General features: G+C 44.2%; 1 long non-coding RNA gene across 3 annotated transcripts in view; it reads right to left on the bottom strand.

Annotated features, from left to right (window-relative positions):
• Positions 1-9,445, bottom strand: part of LOC123521325 — a 92,008-nt gene extending 82,563 nt beyond the window's left edge. The window contains exons 1-2 of one of the 3 annotated variants that reach the window (XR_006679781.1): positions 9,238-9,445; positions 8,772-8,911 (exon numbers count right to left, since the gene is read on the bottom strand). This is a non-coding gene — a long non-coding RNA (uncharacterized LOC123521325). The remainder of the gene's footprint in view (positions 1-8,771; positions 8,912-9,237) is intronic. The other 2 variants (XR_006679780.1, XR_006679779.1) reach the window with 2 other exon arrangements.
• Positions 9,446-9,777: the final 332 nt, after the last annotated feature.

The raw sequence follows: 9,777 nt of genomic DNA, 5'->3' as shown, positions 1-9,777 counted from the left end.
ACTGTTTGCAAAACCAAACAAGAGCAGTGACACTGAGCTGAGTGCATGTCTAGAGCAGCATCCCCATGCGCTTGGGCAGGACCTATAGCAGGTCAGAGTAACCAAAATACAAGGCATGGAAAGGGCCTGCTGTACACGTGTGCTTGTGGTCAGCTAAACTAAACTCATCTCCCTTAGGCCCACGTTTATCTCCGGAAGAAGGCAGGGATCTTTGTATTCTACTTTCTATGTTCCTGCATATGAATTTATTTATTTACTTATTTAACCCTTTTATTGACATACAATTTCCATGCCACACGATTCAGTGTTTTAAATATATTCAAGTTGTGCAATCGTCACCACAATGGAATTTAGATTCGAATTGAATTCTGATCCAAGAATATGTTAGTTGATTTAAGCTAGGTTGAATGACCTGATTCTTCTTATTGTTCTACAGCTTATTGTAGTCAGCCCGATAATAACCATTGGGTCATTACACCATTGGCACATCCATATCTCTCTCTCTAATCCTCCGTCTCTTGTGTTTTCTCTCAGTGGTGTTCATCAAGTCAAAAATTGTTATTTTTGGGAAATTTCTCCTTCATGGCTTCGACTAGTTGTTGGGTGTCATCAGGGGATGATCACTGTCCACCTGTTGCGAGTCTTTGTGTTTTCTAACTGGGTGGTAGGACCCAGAAAGATCATGACATGAGAGCCAACCTCTTATTTGTTTCTTGGTAGCAATGTCAACCGGAGGACAAGGCAATGGGTCTGAGTGGCCGTGTCCTCCCCAGTATAGTGGGGCGTACACTGGGGGTATCCAACCAACCCCATCTCGATAGTGATACCACCAACATTCAAATAGATGACTGTGGAAATCAAAGAAGTTCTTGAGTTTGAAGTACCTTTCCATACATGTGGTGAATTAACAAAAACACAAACTATTGTCTGCGTTAAGACTAAAAATGGGGTACAATGATAGGTTCCATTACTAGCAGGAAGAGGTTTTGTTTCTAGGACAAGTCTAGTTCGATAGGACAGTAGTGAATGGCCCCATTGTCTCACACACTGCACCAGTTGCTATCCTCATTTTCACTGCTCTCCTCCTTGTCTCTTCCTCTTGGTTAAGTCCTCTTAACAAGAGTGGCAGTGTTCCACCTCTGGACCATTGCTAAGCAATATCACCGCCATGCAGGCCTACTGGGAAGGAGTTTCTCCTCACCGAATAGAGATCAACGCTATGCACGTTCCCAGGGCCATTTCTATCAAGCTGGTGTTTTTGCTTCCCGACTTCTGGTGACTTTCTGAGCACTGGGTTTTCCCTCCTCAAAGCCAATGGTCATGATCACCATCCTCTACCTGCCCTTTCATCTGGCCCCGACTTCCCATGTCAACACAGCTTCCCCTCTCCCAGCCCCCTTGACGTTTTAGTATAAAAGGGGAGGGCTTCAAAAGGCTCATGGAAGAATTCCATTCTCTTTCAACTCCATAATGTTTTACAAACTTGTTGAAAACGCCACCTACTGCCCTCCCACCTCAGCTCTGTGGTCCTGTAGCACTCTTGCATCTCTAGAGTGTGTGGGGGGTGTGCTCTTTTCTGCCAAGGGCCATTTAGATATTTATAACATCATTCATAAGCCAGACTAGGCAAACTTTTAATTAACTCACTCCTAATGTGATGTCCGGGATTGTTTCTCTTTGGGGAGGTGTGTGATGTCAGCTAAGTAGCCTTTGTGGCCTTGGGGTTACACATTCCGCTGCTAAATGGTAAGGTCAGCAGTTTGAAACCGCCAGTCACTCCTCGGGTGTAAAGCAAGGCTTTCTACTCCCTTAATGAGTTAGTCTAGGAAGTTCACAAGGGCAGGGCTACCATAGCTTATTGGTTCACTAGGGGTTGGCATGACTAGAGGGCACTGAGTTTGGAGTTTTGGGTGAGACTAGCTCATATTGATGATTCGGCGGGATTTATATGGTCCTTGGGCTGGATGTTCCCCACTCCGGATTTATTGCATCATGCTTGTTTTTCCCCAGTGTCTTTATTTGGGTGTAAAGGACTTAAATAAACAGATCCAGGGGTCCTTGGAGAAATAGTTGATTCTAGGATGGTGACAAGAAATCTGCAAAATTAGAGCCTGGAGCAACTTATGATGCTAGACAAGAAGAAACATAGCACAATGATGGGCTATTCCAAAGGGGCACTAGAGCCAACTAGCAGAGCTCCGTGAAGTCAGACCTGGAGTAATTATAGCCAGAGAATCAATAAAATCACTTCAAGTAGAAAGCCAATATCTACGAATTCCTAAATCTCTACTTCTGTAAAGAGATATTGCCCTGGAAACCCCCTAGGGGCATCTCTACTTCCCTATAAGGATGCTTGGAATGGAATTGACTCGATGGCTGTGATGAAGTCATCCTGATAAACAAATCTGAATCTAAACAAATGAGGCAAATAGACAGGTCTTTTCTGCAGAAAAAGTCCCAGTAATGTACCTCAATGTTCTGACCTGAAGAATGGGGAGCCTCACTCCCCCTGATGTGTGAGCTTTGCAAACAGGCTTCCTTTCAAAGAAAATAATTTGGAAAAGAAGGGACACAAGAAACTGTGTAGTGCACAGACTTGACAAGCACTGTGCCAGTCAGGTGAGAAAATATGAACAAGAAGGAAAAGCAAAAAACTTGGCAGGGCAGAAATTTCACCAACACTCATTCACTAACACTCATTGGGGTAGGTGACCAAGGTCAACACCAACAGTGATAAGTCATGCTGATTGTATGTGTCCTTGAGATTCTCTGATGAAAATGGCATGTGGTCTTCCTTCCCAAATTCTATGGCTCTAGTTCTCTCATGAGAAAAACATGAGACAAATCCCATTCTACAAGATATCTGCCCAAAACTCCTTAAAATTGTCAAAGTCATCAAAAACCAGAAAAGCCAGATAAATTGCCACAGCTAAAGGGAGCCCAAAGAGACCTGATGATTAAAAGCAATGTGGTGCCCTGGCTGGGATCCTGGGAGAGAACAGGGGCATTGAGTAAAATCTAAATAAACATGAAGAAACCCTGGACCTTTGTTAATAACAATGATTAGTATTAGTATTGGTATATTAATTGTAACAAATGAACCATACTGAAGAAAGATGTTAACAGGAGAAATTAGGTATTGGGTACATAGGAACTCTCTGTACTTTCTTCATATTTTTTCCCTATAAATCTCAAGATTCCTATCCAACTACATATATTTTTAAATCAAAGTGAGTATTTTGTTTCTAACTGAAAGTCTGAGCTCATACCACTTTATTTATGCTCTAGTGTGAATTATTCCGCAATTATTAAAGACAACTCGACCTGTGACATAAATCTAAATACGTTTCTGTCTCACTGGGCCACATACTAGCCTTGTAACAGGCGACGATCCTTTAGCACTGAGAATTAGCTACTTGGGCCGTCTTCCTGCTTCACCGATCAAACATGGCAGAGCTTACTGGAAAAAAAATCTTTGTTTCTTCTGGAAATAGCAAAGTTGAAGTAATATACAAAATAAAAACTAAGTTGGATCAAAAGTCTGAAAGTCTCAGAAAAGCCCTGAACCCAAGTACAGCGGGAAGAGGAACGCTCTCCTCACTGTGCTCCGATTCTAGCTGGACTTCCGAGGGGGCGGCGCTTACTAGTGGGCGTGGCCGCGACGGAGGAGGCCGTCTGGGTGCTGGATGCGGTTCCAGCTCAAACTCACTACCTTTGAGTCAATGCTGACTCAGCACCTCTTTTCTTGTTTTTTACAGTTTGATTGGCACATAAGCCACATATCAGATCATTCAATCCTTCAATCATATTCAGAAAAACTGTACAACTATTACCAAAGTCAATTGTAAAACATTTTCTACACCCCACCCCCCAATTAAGTCGCCTTTACAATGAGTTGTGAAAATCCCATTCAGTTCTAGTGCTCCTCCCCCGCCCAGCTTCATTGTTTACCCCCCAAATCCTCTCACCTTCCCCATCTTCCCCACTAGCCCCCCATCCTCGCTCCTTCTGTGCTTCACCAACTGGTAACCCCCACAGAGACAACAGTAAAGAACAAAAACGAATCACGTGCCAAGGATAAACCAGGAGTAATATGAAGATAAAAATAGAAACAGCGAGTAACAAAGAAAAGATCACCATCAGTACTTTAAGGGCCAGGGAAGAACTGTTTGTCGTGGGATAAGGCAGAGATGCACATAGAACAAGTTCAGGCTGGGGCTCGAGGGAGGTCGCCTGACCCAATATCAAGCTTGATCCAGCATCATCAGGATGACAATGACCGAGGTTTGACAGTCAGGCTGCCGTTCCTGTGGCTAGAAGAGACCTGGCAGCATTTTAATCGGACTCGATCTTGGGCTCCCACTGTCTCACAGCACCTCTTTAGGGCAGGGCAGGACTTCCCCTGTTCGTTTCTGAGACTTCAGCTGTTTACAGGCGCAGATAGGCCTGTCTTTCCCCTGAAGAGCAGGTAGTGGTTTTGAAATGCCGACCTTGTGTCTCATAGCGTAATGGGTACACTGGAATTCTACCTGAAAGGGTGGAGATTCAAGTGGACCCAGAGCCAACTAGGAATAAAGGTGGGGTCATCTACTTCTGCAAAAGCAGCCACTGAAAACCTTGTGGAGCACAATTCTACTGGGACCTCTGGAGGGTCACCGCAAGCTGGACTTGATGTGGCAGCAGCTGGTGCCTTCTTCAATGTCCCACGTGGTCGGTGTGGAGAAGGAAGGTCTTGAAGCAATCGTTTAGAGAAGGCTTTGCATAGGTACAACTTTGCTATTTTAACCCTTCCTCCTTCCCTATTCTGGTACGAATAGCAAGCATTTCCAACATGTCAAACTGCCTTATAGATTGATCTGTTGCGTGAGGGCCTCCCAATAGGGTGCTTCTGACTTATGGTCTTTGGTTATCTCAAGCATGCCTCATCTGAACATCTCTTTTTCCTCTGCTCATCTATTCGTTTGGGAACATCACCACCAGATCGACTCCTGAGTGCTACCCTAAGAATCAACACTGAATCCATGTGGAAATGGAGTGCTTACATACAGACCCCACAGGGTGAGTTATCGACAGTTTCTCAACCTCCTTTGCAAGTCACCTGCTAACGTATGTTTTATCTTTTTTTTTAAAGTATACTATGTTAGCTAAAGACATGGCATAAAAACTCCAAAATGAAATTTGGTGGCAATGTAATTTTATAATGAATAGCCAGCTATGAATATCACCAACTCATTGATTTCGTATGATTAAATATTCAAGAATGTCACAAACTCATTTTGGGGGGAGAATTCTAGTGAGTTCAGAAGCCCCCAGCCCAGAAAACGACAAGTCAACCCTTAGTGTCCTGGGTGGTTTAGTGTCGTATAGTGCCCCCACCGAGAGGGAGATCTTTCTGACACCTTCTCACGCAAGTTTCTCTGCAAGTGTTTAGTCGTCCTAATGGGTCAGATTTTGAGTGAAGATTACCTCCTATTTCTGGAACCATAATGCTGAGTGTCTCTGATGAGAAATGTAATGCAAAATAATGACAAGGATAACCTCCGGTGTTCAGGAAACACACATTTCTGTGATCAAACACACATTTCAGATCTCAGACTTGATTTATTTTATTTATTTTTGCTTTCAGATTTGTTGAATAAAATGTACAAATCCCCTCTTCCTCTTCACCCACCATTATGCGCCCCCAGCACACACACACACACACACACACACACACACACACACACACAAGCAGGGCCAGGTCATAACCCAGAGGCTCCCAGCACACACACACACACACACACACACACACGCTGACCTTGGCTGACTATTCACTCACATTGGCTCTAGGTCACCGGGCTTTTTAGAGGGACATTGAACTTGTGAAGTTCTCCTTTTTTCTATATACTACATTACAAAGAATAGCACTGGACATGTCAGTGCCTACAATGTTCTCTAGGAATAGATCAGTTAAGCAGGAGAAAAAAATATATATATATATCTGGAAGTTTACTATTTTTCCACCAATATATTTGGCACCGCCTCTGGAGTGTGAACAAAGGGCACAGTGTCAAGCGGACAGAATGTTACTGTTTGTCCCTCACGAGCACAGAGGTATATTTCAGCAAAGAAAGACATTCCACCACTCTCCTGGGACTGTTTTCCTTCAACTAAATTACACCAACATGTTCACACCACTGTGGTTCAGGCTCTGCCGGGGATTTAAAATGCAGGCTTTTTCTTGCCCACCCTTAAAAAGCCACAGCCATAAAACTCATATTGGGTTGGAGCCTGGCTTTTACATATCAGGGAACAGACAGGGGGTTATTGGCCAGAATTGTAGGCACCCATTCTATTTCGTTAGGAGATACAAAAATAAGGAATGCCTTTGTCCGACAGATTCCTATACTTATACAATAAAGCCTCAAAGTCGTCAGGAGTCACCTGGTTTGGGATTATGTTTCAAATCCAGGGTCATTGACATTCATGAAGCTTTTGGCAAACGTGAGCCAAGTTTCGAGCAAGGCTGGCCAGACAGCTTCCATACAGGAGGAGCCTGTGTGAAACTCGGCTCTCACTCGGTTTCACCTGGAGTTTCACATCAAACCATTCGGTTTCAAAGTAGAATGAAGGGCTGAGGAGAAGCAAGAAAGGACGAAAGGAAAGAAGAGAATGAAGAAAGAAAGAAAGAAAACCAAAGAAAGCCAGAAACAGAAGATACCAGGGCATGAAAAGAAAGGTTTGCCTGCCAATGGAGTGGCTGTCTCCCACCTTCCGGGCTCATTTCACCGGAGGCTCATTGCTTCAGCCACTGAACTTGCCCTTCACACGATCAGTGCCGTTAGCACAGTGAGATGATGGCTTCCCAGCACTGGGCGGGGCAGGTCATTCTAGAGCCTCAAAGGCCCAAGAAACATTAAAGCACATGCTCGAAATAGGCTGGAGGAGCTAAAAATATGATGATTAGTATACTTCTTATAATGCCCATTTGATAATGGGGGGTAATCAATAAATGGCTGGGATTTAAAAGTAGAGGGAAAAAAATGAGGCTGAAGAGTTCTAGATTTTCCTAGTGTTCATCCAGGTTCTGAGAGCTCAATAGCCTGCTGCTCCTCGTCTGGAGCAAGCTCCCCCCCAGCCCGTCTCATAGCTCCACCCCGTTAGAAACTTGTTCCGCACAGTGCACTGGCTTCCTTCCTGCGCAGCCAGGTGCAGGGGGCCCGGAGCAGCCCGTGTCAGCCCCAAGGAGCCAGGGCCCTTGACTAGGACTTAAGCTCTGTCTCCTGACAGGAATAAGCCCATTCTATTCCCAACCCTCAACACAAGGGATAGGGGAGAGTTGGCCAAGGGTCATCACACTTGGTATCTGATTAAGGACTTGAAAAATAGTATTTTGTTTGGGGTGGGGCCCAAAAAGAATAGCAAACTTAAATGTCATTTACACATGAGTTTTCTACAACATTTTAGAGTTGATCAAGTGACTGCAAAAAAATACTGCCTTCTATGTCTATGTTGAGAGACAGATATTGTTTTCTTTAGGATGGTTATTATTTACGCTTTCTGCCCCATAGCCCTCCCACAGCAGACACCCACCGGCATCACACGCTTTGGGCTACTGAGGTTTCTGGTCAGGGGGTCTTTTTAACTGTTTTCCTTTTTATTTCTCTTTTATTTATTTAAGACACCCGGAAGATGACTGGGCGTTTAAAATGCCTGTTTTCTTTGGACGGACGGTCTGGGATACCAGTAAACCATCTCTTTAGAGGGTGGGGGGAAAGAATCTTGAGACCCCAAGGGTTTCAATGTGGATGTTAGAAAAAGCAGGAGACCGGCTGGGGGCACAGGGTAATTTGGGGACAGGAAAGCACTCCAGAGAGGGGTGGTTAGAATCAGACTCGGCTCTGTCATTTGCTGCTGGCTTTTAGACTTCTGCTTGGAACGCAGCACAGTGTTATCAGAAGTAAAGACCCCAAACGGTCCAGTCTGGGGTCCCTCGACGAGTGAATCGTAAAGCAGTGTCAGTGAAAAGTCCCCAAATCCCAATAAAGGATTTAAAGGAAATGCTATCAGAGCATTAAACCTCCTCCTTCAAAAAGTCACTTTACTGGACGTAGTAAATACCCACAATCAAAGTAAAGGTTGCGTTTGAAGTTAAAGTCCACAAATCAAAGTACTTTTCAGAATGTCCAGAGTGAGGCGGGGAAGAGAGAGACGGGTGCAGGAGACTGAATGATCACGTTAGAGAAACGTGCCAGAAAAAGCGCTCCGCAAACGGTACTCGGCGAAGGTATTTTCAAAACGGAATCACGGAAATCATGATAGGAATACACACACACACAGCAGTTACTAAAGCAGTGACGAGAGGACAAAATAGCTTATATTGTCCTTCGAGAACAATTATTAATACATTTCCTTTACTCTGGTGGCTGCCTTCCTATATATACATTTTTAAATGCCCGTAGGAAGGTAAGAATCAGTAAGCAGTCTAAACAACTAAATTATGATGTCTGGAGGGTCCTCGGACTGCCTGGCAATCAGGCTTAATTAGAGTTCTGACCCATGGCTCAGTCAGAGGCTAGTCTGCAGCAAGCCAATATTACAGAAAGCTGTCAGCGAAGTTTAAAATCTCAGTCACCAAAATCCACTGATGCCACGGCGGGGTTCAGAAACGCAACATCTACTTGGAAATCCATGGCAGCTCCAGCTTATTTTCAGCACGATCCATTTATTTACAAACCTTGCTCACAAACACATCACACACGGATGAAATAAGTCCAGAGAACGCATCTTACCTATTGGCCGCTGACTTCAAGAGTTGCTCTCGACAGAGGAAGTGGGAGCCAGTGGTCTTTCACATGTAGAGAATGTTTACTTAGCCCTTTTGAAAAGGTCTTGAACTCCAAAGGTTTCAGATTAAATCCTATCCAAGGGTCTGAAAGGAAAAAAGGCAAAGCGAGAAGGCAAATAAGAGAGGCAAAGAATCCCAGCTGCTGGCATGGGAGCTATTTTCAGCATGAACAGGAGCAGGGGTTGTCTCCAAAGGGATGGAAATGCAGCACCCGAATCACCCCCCTCTACCCCCCCACCCCGGGGGGAAAAAAACCAGAAACCAGGAAACCCACAACAACTTGGTTCATTGTGCAAATATTCATTTAAATTGTGAGGAAAACTGCCAGCACTATTTAAAAAAAAAAAAAAAAAGCTACTGGAAGCTTAAAGAAACACAGTTTCTTGTTTCAAGTTTGCAAAAGGATTTACCTGATTTTGTTGAAAACAAGCTGTCATACGTGTATGCCTGCTTGGAAGGAAAGACTTCTGGTATACATTAGTTTGCTCATACGGGTCTTAAAGAGTACTTCAGACCTCTTCGATGGAAATGTCTGTTGCCAGCCGATTCTTCTTAAGACTGAAGACCCGTGGTTTATTTCTAGCACACACCTAAATTTCCAGTTTCATCAACTATGCTATTTTTGAAAGCTCCGGGGTTAAGCTGTTGACACTGCTTATCTGTTGGCAGAGACTCGGGACCACTCAGTGACAAGATGCAGACAGACTCCGACTCCCTGTTTCTGCCCCCACAGGCCAATGAAGCAATAATTCCGATGAGGTCACCCCTGATGACTGGCGAACTTTGAGTTTTCATTATGCTTTCCTAGAATTGAAACTGAGGTCTAGTCCTTGTATCCCTTCATTCCTCCTCTCATTCATTTGTTCCCCTGATGACTCATTCACTCTTCAAATACTTACCTAGCAACCAATGCCCTGTCTACCATTTGCCAAGTCCTCAGAGAATATAAT

This window comes from Echinops telfairi, unplaced genomic scaffold, assembly GCF_000313985.2.
Source record: "Echinops telfairi isolate 266 unplaced genomic scaffold, ASM31398v2 ScPeMD7_9;HRSCAF=40, whole genome shotgun sequence".
NCBI lineage: Eukaryota > Metazoa > Chordata > Mammalia > Afrosoricida > Tenrecidae > Echinops > Echinops telfairi.
Note: the sequence above shows the minus strand (reverse complement) of the source record. Positions and strands in the feature narration are given on the sequence as shown.